Source organism: Cyrtonyx montezumae, unplaced genomic scaffold, assembly GCF_038088225.1.
Source record: "Cyrtonyx montezumae isolate F1298 unplaced genomic scaffold, pur_monq_1.0 scaffold_10, whole genome shotgun sequence".
Taxonomy (NCBI): domain Eukaryota; kingdom Metazoa; phylum Chordata; class Aves; order Galliformes; family Odontophoridae; genus Cyrtonyx; species Cyrtonyx montezumae.
Genome location: NW_027071826.1, coordinates 18,283,625 through 18,297,455, shown reverse-complemented (window position 1 = coordinate 18,297,455; position 13,831 = coordinate 18,283,625). Strand labels below are relative to the sequence as shown.

The following is a 13,831-nucleotide window of genomic DNA, read 5'->3' as shown; positions in this document are numbered from 1 at the left end:
AGTCTAAACAGACCCAGAACTGGATACAGTACTTCAGATACAGCCTGTGCAATAACAGTGGTGAGCAATACTTCCTCACCTCTCCTGACTATCTTGCAATACTTTCTCAAATGCAGCCAAAAACTCCATTAACCTTTCAACCAGCAGAGGCACACTGCTGGCTTATGTTCAGTGTGTCCACCAGGACTCCCAGATCCTTCACTGCAGTTGCTTCCAAGTTGGGGTAGCCCCCAGGATGTCCTAAGGCCTGAAGTTTGTTCACGTGGCGCAGGCAGATACCTTCGCTTGCCTTGCACAGAATTGATTTTGGGTGCTATGAATAGAAATTACAAAGCTAAACGAAGGGGAAAAGAATAATCTGATATTTAGGGTTTCCAGGGACTCTGTATCAGGAAAGGAGTGGGTGAGCTTCCTAACTTGTTTTTCTCAAGTGACCGCTTCGGATGTTTTTTTGTTTTGGTTTGGTTTTAGCTTGTTTAACTCTCTAATACCGACTTCTCCTTTCTCCTAGAGAAGCCTGGACGAAGCATGGAATGACAGGAAATGAAAAAGGAAAACAGTTTATTTTGTACTTAATACACAGAGACGCCAGTAGAACTTTTTTTTCCCCTAAATGTCAAAAGAAAATAGCCATGAAGGAAGACAAGAAAATGAACTCTTTCAGCTATGTAGGTGTGTGGGAAAATTACGCCATTATTTTAGCACAGATCTGTTCTTTTATCCTACTGCCCTGGGACAAGCATTCTGTCTGAATCCACTCAAAGGTACTTCACAGTCTATAATATCAGGCAGGAGTTAGATTTGTTCTGTTTGGTCTGCTAGTTTTACTGCTGGGTTTTATCAAGGCGCTCTGTCATGACAGCACCACAGAACCCTCCAATTACAGCATAAGAGCTTCCCCGCTGGAGATCCAGGTCAAGCTGCTGGATGTGGCTTTATGCCTTCATACCCTGCAGACTGTTATGAAGCCCATTGTTATATCTGTATTGCAACTACACTGCTTCCCCTCTGCTGGAACTTTCTACAGGCTTCCCAGTCTGGTATCTGAAGGCAGTTGTGTTGACGAAGCAGAGTTATCATAGCTTTTAAATAAGCAGCCTGAAAGTGCTGAGTAGTCCGAGTAGACTGCAGTGTCAAAGGTTTCCAGAGCAGATGCATTTTTAAGGATGGAAAAAAACAATTAAAAAAAAATCTCAGAATTTTGGATTCTCTCAGCTTTCACAAGAAAGCTCTAATCCCATCACCTGACCAAAATGCTTGTAACAGAATTATAAATAACTTAGAGCTAACTTCTGCAGAGACGACATGGAAAAAATTTAACTTCACCTCAAATCATTTTTACTTCTTTTTGCTTTCCAAAAATCACCCAAAGGGAAAAAAAATCCCAAGCCAAGGCACTATGAAGCAATGTGCCTTAGCCAGAACTACACCAATGCAACTGAGCATTCCATTAACAAAACAATGCTGCAATCTGCAGAGGTGCTTGTCTCTTGAGAACCAGTTGGCGATGCAGACAAACCAGAATCCTTTCCTTAGCAAAGCAAATGACACTTGTTATTTTAACAATGTAGAGAGTACTCTGCAGGCAAATATTGGAGTTTTTCCTCTCCATCCTTTAAGACCTTCCAAACATACACAGCTATTCCTAGAGCAATAAATATTGGAGCCCAAAAGGGCAAAAGGAACAGACGGATCCCTCATTACTCTAAAGGAGCTACAGTTAAAGCAAAAGTTTATGCTGCACACCCCAGTCAAGAGGAGGTAAAAACATTTCATGGATCAAAGTGTTCCCAGGCCAGCATTATACCTCCATACATAAACAGAACTCATGTCAGTTTAGATTTTGTCACTTCTGGATTCGCATTATGTGGATTAAGGTTGTGGTACAGAATCAGCAAAGAAGAAAAAAAAGGGACTCATTTATTGGATTTGAATCACAAAAAACTGATTCAAAAGTTTGCAAATGTGTGTGACTACTACACTGTAAGTACGATACAAAGCTAAATGTTATATGCGTTGATCCTAATGATCCATATCATGATTTCCAGCACAGTGCTTTGACCACAAGGTCATAGAATTCTAAGAGGCTTAAATTTCTGCTTCAAGTTTCTGTTTTTCATATTACAGTTTCACAGGGGAGAATGTGAATCTACGTGACAAATGGGTGACACTTATTTCCAGCTCATAAAAGATCACAGAGCTAGAACAAAACTCCTTGGCCATTCAGTCCTCCTGATGTTTTAATTGATGAGATGACATTACTTAATTCCTTTTAAAAATTGGCAAATGTTCACTTTAAAATGATAGACTACTTCATTAACTAAAAACCTTCTCTCATTCCTAATCCGTGTAAATTCAGTTTCCAGCCACTTCCTCTTGTGACACAGTCACTTGTCTCTCCTTTTGTACACCTTTGCTCTAGCAACAGAGGAAATATCCCTCCTCCTTTGTTATTACTGAGCCAATAACACATATCTGAGCAAGTCACATAATGACTTTGTGCCAGGGGTCTCACCCAGCACTGTGTATACTGAGCTTTCCCTTCAGGCAGAACCATTAGGCACTGTGTGAATACAAACACCAACAGTAGCAACAGCTCATGGCACCACTGAGATATGGCACATTCACAAAAACACTGTTTACGCTATTTAACTACTCACACGGTGAGACACAGCAAATTTGGATGCTGATTCCCTGAACATTTCAACTACATTCAACAGAAACAGCTTAGTACAGCTCATCATCATAAGGACTATGGAACACTTATTTAACTGCTTCAAGTTACACATGAATGATGCAGGAGGCTTTATCACCACTACCTGGAGCAGATTAGAGTTACAAGAGAAAACAGGAAAAAAAGAACTAAAATTGAGATTATCAAATTCAAGCTTCGTTTTGCAAATGTAATATCCATATAAATTCAAAAGAAACTTGCTATAGACTATATCTTTTTTATTAGGCATAGCAGAAAAAGAAACTAAATCAAAGTAACAGTGAAGAAGCCATGACTGACCATGGCCTTTGTAACAATGAAGTTTCACGGATTCCAGGGAAGTCTCAAGGAAAAACACAATTTTATCTTGACCATGTCTGTTTGGCAAACCTCTACAGACAAAACAATTCTAATAGGATGAAGTGCAGAGTGATTGCTTCCTTGGGCTAATCTCCAAGTGACTGAGAGCTCATGGATTTTTCCTCTCAAGCAGTGACCATCAGCACATCGTGGCCTGAATAATAAGTGAACTCCAAACTGGAAATCTGTTCTCAAGCATCAAAAGACGTCAGGGTGCCACACCAAAAACAAATCTCAATGACAAACGACATCATATTTGATTATTGTATGTATTTCCTGATATTGACAATTACATTTTCTCCAATTACATTTTCTCCATTTCTTTTCAACCTCCTAGCTTATAAATTGCTCTGAGGAAATTTCTGTCAGTTTTTTTAATTCATCCCAGTTTCTCAATTACTCAAATTTTCACGTGCCATTATGTGAATTCCATTATTTCAGATTCAGCTGAAGAAGTTCAGCCACTATCTGTGCATATAACACTCATTGTATGAGAGCTCTCAAGAGATGAGGAGGAACTTGGCCTCTAAGGGAGACAAACTGACAGATTTGTGGAGTTCCACGCCCTCTGGAAGCAGGAACTCCCTTCCCTGCTGAAGATTACACCTAAGGGAACAACAACCAGAGCTCAGAGTATGGCCAAATTTACTTCATGCCATTACCAGATAGGTAATTTCCACTAACCTATGGATTGATTACACAGATGGCTATTTTAGAGCAAGGAGGAGTGTGCTACTGATGTGCCATCAGAGAATGGGCAGGGGTCTCCCTGAGCACAGAGCCAAGTGCAGCCACTCTAATTAACAGCTATATCCCATTACTTCAACAGACCAGGTACTTTGTTTAAACATGCACTACAATCAGTGTCGGAACTGGTGTTAGAGCTGAGGTAACCTATAATGACCTTATTTTCTCTAGACCACAAAAATCCAATGACACAAAACCACGCCCCACAAAGACAGTTCAGCTTTACTGGAAGCTCACATCCACTGACACTTACTGTCAGGAGAGTCTGCAGGTGATGTATGGGTAAGGAAGTCACAAGCATCTCCCTCAAGAATATTTGCATCAAGTCTAATATCTGAAAGGCCAATAGCTGTCATTTTCTGTGTGTCACAATGTATCTGTCACAGAAGCTCCTCTACTTTCCAGAGAGAGCTCCTTAGATTCTCCCCTGCAGACAGCACTAAGATATTTAGGCAGTTCAGAAGGCAATGGTCTTTCACTTTTTTTTTTTTCCTTTAGAAACACTCATAACCAGACCCAATTAGACATGATACTATTTAATGGGCTTCAAAATCTGATACTGGAAGAAAAACATCAACCTTTTCCTCTATTCCTTGTACTCCCAAGGACTTGAGTAATATGGAAAGGTAGCACAGAAGGGAAGGAACAGAATCACGAAGGTTGGAAAAGAACTACAAGATGATCCAGTCCAACTGTACACCTATCACCAATAGTTCTCTCTAAACCATGTTCCTTAACAAAGTGTCTAAACGTTTCTTAAATACCTCCAGGGTTGGTGATTCCACCACCTCCCTGGGCAGCCCATTCCAGTGCCTGACCACTCTTTCAGAGAAGTATTTCCTAACATCCAGCCTGAATTTCTCCGGCACAACTTGAAGCCATACCTGCTAGTAGTAAGAGAAAGAGAATCTAATTTATTTATTTTTTTCTCAACAATTGTGATAAAGTCTAACAGGCAGAAACTAAGGGAAAATGCTAGACAAAAATGTTTGGCAATGATAATTGACAGCCTCAGCCATGCAAGCAGCTCTACATTTGAGGACTATAAATATGTTCACTGTGGATCCACTATGCATTCAAAATATGACTGAAGCCTCTGGTCACGTAACTGCATTAGGACCAGAAGGATAACTTCCCAAACTGCAGCCTTCCAGCTCAAACCAGAATCTGAAGCAAAGACCAGCCTTTGTTAAATGCTTCTCTTACCATACAGAGCAGCAATGCTTTAAAACTGGACTAGGGAAAAACACTGCAAGAAATAGGCAAGATGCTAATTTATCTAGCATCTTTAAAATCTGTGGATTTTCTTTCCCATTACCATTGCACGAATAGAGAACAAATAAGCAAAGCACTGAGTTAAGGGTTTGATCTCCCAAGAGCTAGACTTCCAAAGCTAAACACTGATACCAGACTTCAACACATCACTACTACACACATCACAAACTCTCTCTGACCCACATTGTTGATTTATTCTGTTACAATAACTGACACCCCAATCCATGATGTGGGGATGGATCTGGGTTTAAAAATTGATTTATGCTGTCAAACCCCAAAAAAGTGTATCATATAAGGAATATGTTTATCAAAAGAGAGCTCTCCCTGAGCACCCTGCTTTGCAGAGGGTACTTTCATAGGTTCCAGTCTAAATCATGCAGTCAAGCTACACAGATAAACTCCATTCACAAAATCCTCTAAAAACCACTGTACCTTATTTGCTGTTGTGGTGGTCAAGGTGCAATTTTCTAATTTTTCAAGCTATCCCAGTGAAGTAAAAAGCACAGTGTAGTACAATTAAGCGCCCCTAACAATGTCACCGCAGCATGCCGTCACCCAGAACAGCTGTCAAGGGGTGAGCACAGATCACAAGGCTCCACTGCACACATCTGTCTTCTAAACTGAAGCTAGTGACAAAAGAAAATGATAGTACATTTACTGAAATACAGTGCTGGATGATGAACACTGTTGTAATAAACACACAGCCTGGCTTGCAAGAAATGTCATCCCATTCTGCCAAATGCCAATATTCCAACAGTGCCTGTACACCTTGCCAGAGAGATTACTGCACCACCAGAATCCAGTGCAACTCTAAAAACCAATATTGCCTCCATCAGTGAAAGGACAGCCAGCAAAGCTCCTCCAACATCTTTTTGTTGCAGAAATGACATCAGGACTTTGTCTTCTGATATCCAGCTAAATTCACACTATGTTTCATGCTAGAAGTTAGGTGAAAACCCTTTGCTGAGAATGGTGGGTATAATTAAATGGTGGGTATAATTAGTTGCCAAACAATCAGCTTTAGTAAAACTCATTTTGGACTAAGAGAACACAAAAGAAAAATCCAGGCCCTCAAACACTAGTCACATTCAAGACAAGGCAAGAACTGGATCATTCACACAGAGATGCTTCACTGGAGGTTGAATGCCTACAGAGAGTATGAGCATTCATCTGGCTGAGCAGTATGAACAGGACGGGAGAACAGATTCTGAGTGACTGGAAAACACAGAATCCAACTGTGAAAGCAGAGAAAAAACAAGGAGCACTGAGGAAGTGATGCAGCCTTGAAAGAAAACAGTTTGCCTGTGCTGAATGTTGGCTGGAAAAGGAGATTGAGAACACTGAGGCAGAAAGACCTATTCAATCCATGTTTTCTCTGTATTTCCATATCACTAACAACTACATGTATAAATGTGCATGTACCCAAACTAATGTATGACGCCTTTGAAAACTTCAAAGCTGAATCTGCAGTACATTTCAAAAGAATCAAGATTAAAAAGGGATTGTTCAGTAAGGGAGATACTATCTGAGGGCTACGCATACAGGCAATCTTAAAACGTGAGGCTGTCTTCCACCCTGAGGAAGTGCTGCTTAATTATTTAAAGCCAGACAAAATACAGCACTCAGGAAGAGGTATCAGGGGAACAAGCTTACTCTGGCAGAAAATTCCTGGGATGATCCAACTGGTCTTTCCTCATTTCCAGCCTCTGGAGAGCCAATTGCAGTTATGCAACTTAGCATCACGCCAGGACACCACGGTCCTCCAGGGCAACCCACAAATACCATGTTTGTTGTCACTCTATTTTAGACGCTCTAAATATAGGTCCATTACACTCAATGGTCCTGACTGCTTAACATGACCGTCCCTACCTACAGGGGAATGAAAAGCACCTCAAAAAAGAAAATATGCTTGAGTAAAGGAATTCAGTACTTTATATGCCAGTACAAAAAACAAAACCAAAAAAAGACCAGAAAGTATAAACAAACATCTTGACCAGTCAAATTCATTTACAGTACAAAATAGGTAGAACTCTATGGTTCACCTCCAACCTAAGGCAGCCATGAGCCAACAGGGCTATTTTGCTCCTCAGTCCACAATGTTCCTCAGTAGAACAGCACTGTGATACATGGCTATGACATTATGAACTTACCAGTTCACAATAACATTAATGCAGCATCACAGCTCTCTTTCCAGCTCTTGGGACTGAATTCCAGTAACTTTTAGCAAATAATGTCTACCCAATACACCAGTTTTGAAAATAGGAAGTGGACAAGCAGCTTGTAAAATATCTGAGCTATCTATGTCTCCCTTTCATGGAGGCACAGATCCAAAGGGACCGAGACCCTCAGTTTCTGTTACTTGAATGGGCAGTGAAATACTTCAGCAGAGTTGTAAATCCAATTTCACCTTAATTACCCAGAAAAATAAACTAAAATAAAAAGCCCATTCTGAATAACTGGAAGCTAGCAGAATTAGAAGAAATATGTTTTAAGACAAAGTTCCTGGGGAAAAAGAAAAAAAAAATAAAAGAATTAAAACTTTCAAGGCTGCACTCATTTCAGTGTCACAGAAAAGCTTCATCCCTCTGTTTGGAGCTGTAGGTACCAGAGATCTGCAGTCATTCTCAATCAGTCTTAGCACCAAGCATCTGCATATCAGTAACTTGAATTGAGCATGAGGAATATTTGTAATCCTTCCTTGGGGAAAAAAAAAAGTGAATACTAATAAGTTGGTGTCTGAGTGCATATAGAGTGTGGTAAATCAATTCAGCTCAATTCCATTGAGTCAATTAAATTAAATTTACAAAAATCACAGAGATGAGTTACTTGTGAGGAACAGAAATGCCCAAGTCTGCCCTGTCTGTTCTACCACAGACTTTCCCTTCAATGACAATGGAGATTCTGGCAGTGAATACCCAACAAAATATGCACCTATATACCCTCTGAGCCCTTATCCCTCACAATGAACTCATGTACCTTGTAAGCTGGAATGACATTTAGAGCATAGATCTGATGCTTTCACCATATAAAAATCTTGTATATGGGATATATTTTTCAGCCAAGTAAGCACATGATTTTCAGTGACCTGGAAAAAATATGCTAGGACCAGAGAGGAAGGAATATTTCTGGTAGCAAGTTCAAATCCTCAGAAGCAGATGGTAATTAAAAAGCAACTAATCATTAAACTTCATAGTCCAAATTCCTCCCTATAGCTGCTCCACTCAAACCACTTTAAAAGAAAACAAACCAGCCTTGTGCAATGGAGCTTGACCAGCTCAAGTTTCAGTAATACAGTTAGTAATACTGATTCTCTTTGAAAACATTTAGCACTGTTTTTTCCATGAATTTCAGTCACCCACATGACCACAAAACGACTGTGCAGTTCTGCAAAACGGTACTTTCAGTTCATAAGAGGCCCCTACTCTAGACAGCAGAAGAAGAAAATTGCTACACCACATACCCTCCCCAATTTCAAGAGTAAATTAGAGGTAAGGCTTTCATTTCATCTCACAGATGGCAACCTCAAGATCCAACAAAGAGAATTAACTTCTATAAATATTCACATCTATAAAGGGCAGCTAGATCTCGGCCCAAAAGAGCCTAACAAAACAAGAAACAATCCTACAAAAGCAGATCTGCATCCTCCAGCTCACCTGATAGGTCTGATGGGGACCTCAGCTCCAGAGCACACCGCTGCTCTTTGAGTATGACAGAGTTGCGGATGGCTACAGAACCTTCACCAAATCTTGAAGTCTATCAGCCAATTCTGTCCTCAGCTTAAGTCAAAAGAATTGTGCTGAGACACTGAGTTCAGTTACCTTAATAAATGGAGATGAATCACATTTCACTCAACTCCGGACGCTCAGAGTTTGACACCTAAGACAGTCATCTGATGCTCTGTTTATAGTCAGTGGATGGAAGATGACACCTCCAGAGAACCCTTCGTCTGGTCTATTTTAGAACAAGGTGAATCCCCCCCCCCTCCCCCCATTTGATGACCCACAGCAACTCACTTAGGCTTATATGTCTTTTGCACACCTAAATCAGGGCACCTGAATCTCAGTCACAAATAATATTGTACCAATCCACAATTCCCACCCCCTCTTTTTTTTTTTTCATTGTTTTAGGAAATACTTTGTCAGCAAGGCACACACTGAAGGATTTTGGGCATGAGTGACAGTAAAAACTTTAATTCATGACTGCCTTCCACCAGCCATATAGAACTCATGTTTAAGAAACACACATATTTCAGTAACATCCTTGCTATAAAAGCATTTTCTATTAATAAAGCACCATTTGTCTCTTGCTATCCAAGAAGCATACACATTAATGTTATCTCTCACCTTTTTAAACTTTATCTTTCAGTGTTTGTTTTCCCCTCATAATTTTGTGTAAATATACATTAAGGATTATGTTAAAAAAAAAAAAGAAAAAAAAAGCAGAAACAAGATTAAATATCCTAAGTTTATAGCACCCCATCAACAGGAGCAGAGCTGTAGGGTGAAATACTTGGCATCAGGAGAGAGCATTCACATAACTTGAAGTAAAAGTTTCTAAAAAGTCATCTTCAATCAGATTCTGTGGGGGGAATTAGTTCTTGGGAGAACATTATGTGATTGCCCAGAGTGACTTGTCCTTTAGCTTGGCTTCATCTGAAATGAAACTTGATGCACTCTGTGATGAAAAGTGCAGCAAGAGTGGATTACAGGATGTTCACTGCAGAAGTGCATACTGACACACTAACATATATTCATCCATGGTTCTTCAGAAAAAGAGGGAAGCCTGCAGCCTGGGCACTTACTCCCACAGCATTGCACTTCCTCAGCTTTTTCAGTCTCTCTCAAAAATTCTATACTCTGACATTTTGAAAGTGATAGGATAAATAGTTCATCTTATCTGCACATTTAAAACAGTGAAAAATCTATAGCAGCAGCACGTAAGGAATTCATAAATTCTATTTGGGCAGCAATCTTATCTGTATAGACAGCTTGGATGGAACTGAGCCTCAGTTCAAGATCCTGGTCAGACTTCCAAAGATCTACACTCTGATCCAGGCAAGCTCCCAGATGTATGAGCTATAAGGCTTCCAGTTGTGCTGCACAGGATCGAAATGCACCTGGCCGCAGCACTGAAGACAAATACACTCATCCTAATGCATGCAAAGACAAGTACTCCTCCCTTGAGGTTAGTGGTTGGAAAGTTATTACACCCATTAGCAGAACTTGCTGTCCTTTACAGCACTACCCAGAGTGGTTGGACTGTGAAGAAAACGTATTAAGATATCAGAGAACAAAAACAGCCTCATTTTGTCCTTGGGTACTTTATGGATTTTTCTTTATTCAAATAACACAAGCAATTCAGAAAGAATACCTGAGAATTTCCTTCTAAAGGCTCTCCAGCTGACAGCAAAGCACTCTTAAGGGATGAGATCACATACATCCAGCTCTTACACAGTCAGGTCACATTACAAGATTGTTGCCACCACATGAAACCTTACAGATGTATAACTTCTCTCCTGATTTTTTTAATTATTATTTAAATTTCTACATTTTCAAAGATGAGTCTGACACTGCTGCAAAGCCTGCTGAGGCTTGAGGCCAACACTTCTTGTCCTATCACTATTACCTTGACGAAGAGCCCCCCCCCCCCCCCCCACCTTGCCACAGCCTCCTTTCAGGGAGTTGTATGGAGCAATAAGATCTCCCCTGAGCCTCCTCTTCTGCAGACCAAGCAACTCCAGTTCCCTCAGCTACCCCTCATAAGACCGATGCTCCAGACCCTTCTTCATTGCCCTTCTCTGGATATGCTCCAGGGCTTTAAAGTCTTTTTTGCACTGAGGTGCTCAAACCTGAACACAGCACTTGGGGTGCAGCCCCACCAGTGCTTTGCAGAACCTGCAACATAGGGTCCAAAAGCTGCCCGAGGCCGTGGTGCTGCCAGGAGCAGCACTGAGGCTGGAGGACTGAAGTGCAGCCACGATCACACATAGTGGTTGGTTCCACCTTGGCAAGCACCATGCTGACGGGAAAAACCACTACTACAATAGGAGACACAAGCCCCACAGAGCAGAACATCTTGAGAGGTTTGTAACAGACTTCAACGCCATCTCTCATCCTCATTTACTGATGCCAGACTTCAGATAGCTGAAAATATAGGGAACTAAACATGATGTATTTAGCCCACGTACAATATGGTTTAACCCACACACAGTCTGGATTTCTTAGCAGTGAACTGCATCAGTAGCTGAAATGCCTCCCAGAGAGCTGCAAGGAACACCAGTAGAGGCTCAGAGTCAAAACTGGCTCTGGAAAGGTGCAGCTGCTTCCTTACATTGGACTTTTATCCAAACCAAACACACAACAGAGCATGAATTATGCCACTGACGTAACAGTAGTTCCAAGGAACTCACAGGAAGGAGGCATGCAATCAACAAGGTGTGCTGGGAAGCTGTTAATTAGAACTAAGAACATAAACTGTAAGTGGCTACAGCTAGTCAGAAGCAAAACACAGTGCAACATGCAAAATGGAAAAACAAAAATCAGCCTACTTCTCTTCTCAGACATGTAGCGGTCAGTTCTCAATGGCTTTCACATTTTAAAGATAATTTAAAAGCAAGGACTATAAAATAAAAGACCATTCACCACTGAAGTTGCCAGCTGTGCTCCTAGGTGCAAGCAAAACAAGGTATTATGTTCGGGGGAAATACCATCACTTGCTGCAGGCTTGAGGGATCCATAGGAGCATCATGAAATAACTGTAACACCATACAGAAAAAGGCAGATTATCACCTGACCAAAGCATGATATCACAGATACAGTGTAATTTATAACAAATGTTACCTCATATTATAATTAGTTAGAACAATAGAGACGTTAAGGTCGGAAAAAACTTCTAAGATTATTTAGTCCAACCATCACCACCATGCCCACTAAAACACATCCCTCAGTATCACACCCACATGGTTCCCAAACTCCTCAGGCAGCCCATTACTATTCTTCGTGAGTAGAAATTTTTCCCTAATGATTTTTGGTGATGAAGCAATCTAGCAATTTGGAAACTGCACTTTAAGAGAACAATCTACATTGCTTAATGCCATATCATAGAACCCATTGCAGGTGGGGATAATGCCTTCACGCTTACTTGTAATAACAAACTTGATCTAATAACAAACTTGCTTAACTGCCAAATATTAAGGCAAGCTCCAGAGTCCACGTGTGCATTGTGCAAGATGCCACCCGTGTAAGCAGAAAAAGGAAAACAGAAACTAAATACAAACACAATGGGGAACAAGAGCAGCCTGAATTTTGAAGTTTGAGCCCAAACTGGTAAGTGTGCAAGATGCAAATTCACAGAAGGCAAGAATTAATCAGATGATTCACAAGCAAAGAAACACATTTGCCATATTTCTGCCTTGATAAAACTAGAAGTATTGACATACAGAACTGTTGTGAGCAAGAAAGGACACTTAGAGGCTATTTAGACCAATTCTCTTGCAATAAGCAGGGACACCTACAGCTAGATCAGGGCACTCAGAGTACAGTCCTGCCCTCCAACCAATGCTGTAAACTTTAGGATGGTTCTCATTGAACAATCCAGGGGGTACTGCAGAAGGGAGCTGTAAAGCAGCATCTACCCCAGTGAAGGAGTCAAGTTTTGTTTTGTGCTTTTCACAAATGTGCTTGTTATTGAAAAGCTACAGTCTGAAAAAAAAGATGATGCTGTGGGCTTGAAGGTGAGAAGTTGTGTCCAGTTACAGTGCATGAACCAACAGAACAAATGAGGATCGCTGGAGAGAAGTAAAGCTCCAGTAGAGACAGCGATGCAGCTCCCAGACCAAGCAAGCAAGCAGCGAAGACCCTTTTCTGAGAATACATTAGGATAAAAATTCACTTGCCACGGACATACGTACTTTGTGCCTTTACAGCCTATAATTTACCAACGGTAACTACGGAAGGATGAGTGGTAGGATGCTTCTTACTATCTTAACCTGGCAAAAAAAACAGTCAACACAGCGCAACCCCGTAGAACGAAGAAAAGCCCAGGCGATGAGTAGCAGAGCAGCAGAAGAGCAGGTGGACGCGGGCAGCTCCCCCCAGCGCTCGTTAACCCTTCCACACACAGCGCAGGCTGCTACGGGCACCGGAGCGCTCCGACGGAGGGAACACCGTCTGCAGCGATGCAGACGACGGAGAACGCACCCGGGGGAGGCAGCCACCCCAGCTCCCGCCTCGGGACCACCTGAGCTCCGGCTGCCTCCTTCCCTCAACCCGTCACGACCCCGGCCACCTACCTGCGGGAGCGCAGCAGCCGCTCCGCCGTGGGCACTGCACTGCGGGGGAGGAGGAGGAGGCGGCGCCGCGCACGACGCGGTCCCCGGCCCTCCCCACAGGGACACCGGCAGCGCGGGACCGCCGCCATTGGGCGCTCCCCGGCGCCGCCGCATTGGCCGCGGGCGCCGCAGCTCCGCCACTCCTCGGCCGCGGCAGCCTGGGGATGCCAGGGGCGGTAGCGAGCGACGGCAGGCAGGGTGTAATCTTAAGCCCTAGCCCGGTGCCGAGGCTATCAGCGAAAGGCAACTTGGGGACGCGGCGCTTCGGCAGGTGTGGACAATTGCTCCCCGTGCATTGAGGAAGTAGCCCCTAACCGGGGAGCTGCCTCGCAAATTGGAGCTTGCAAACTTACAACCGTAAACGCTATAATCATGCAAATGTTAACAACCTTAATTAGTACCGGAGT

General features: G+C 42.2%; 1 protein-coding gene across 1 annotated transcript in view; it reads right to left on the bottom strand.

Annotated features, from left to right (window-relative positions):
* STON2 (stonin 2) overlaps window positions 1-13,441 on the bottom strand; it is a 65,460-nt gene extending 52,019 nt beyond the window's left edge. The window contains exon 1 of the mRNA XM_065752001.1: window positions 13,386-13,441. The gene's annotated coding sequence lies outside the window, so the exon portion shown is untranslated. The remainder of the gene's footprint in view (window positions 1-13,385) is intronic.
* Between the last annotated feature and the right edge of the window lie 390 nt (window positions 13,442-13,831).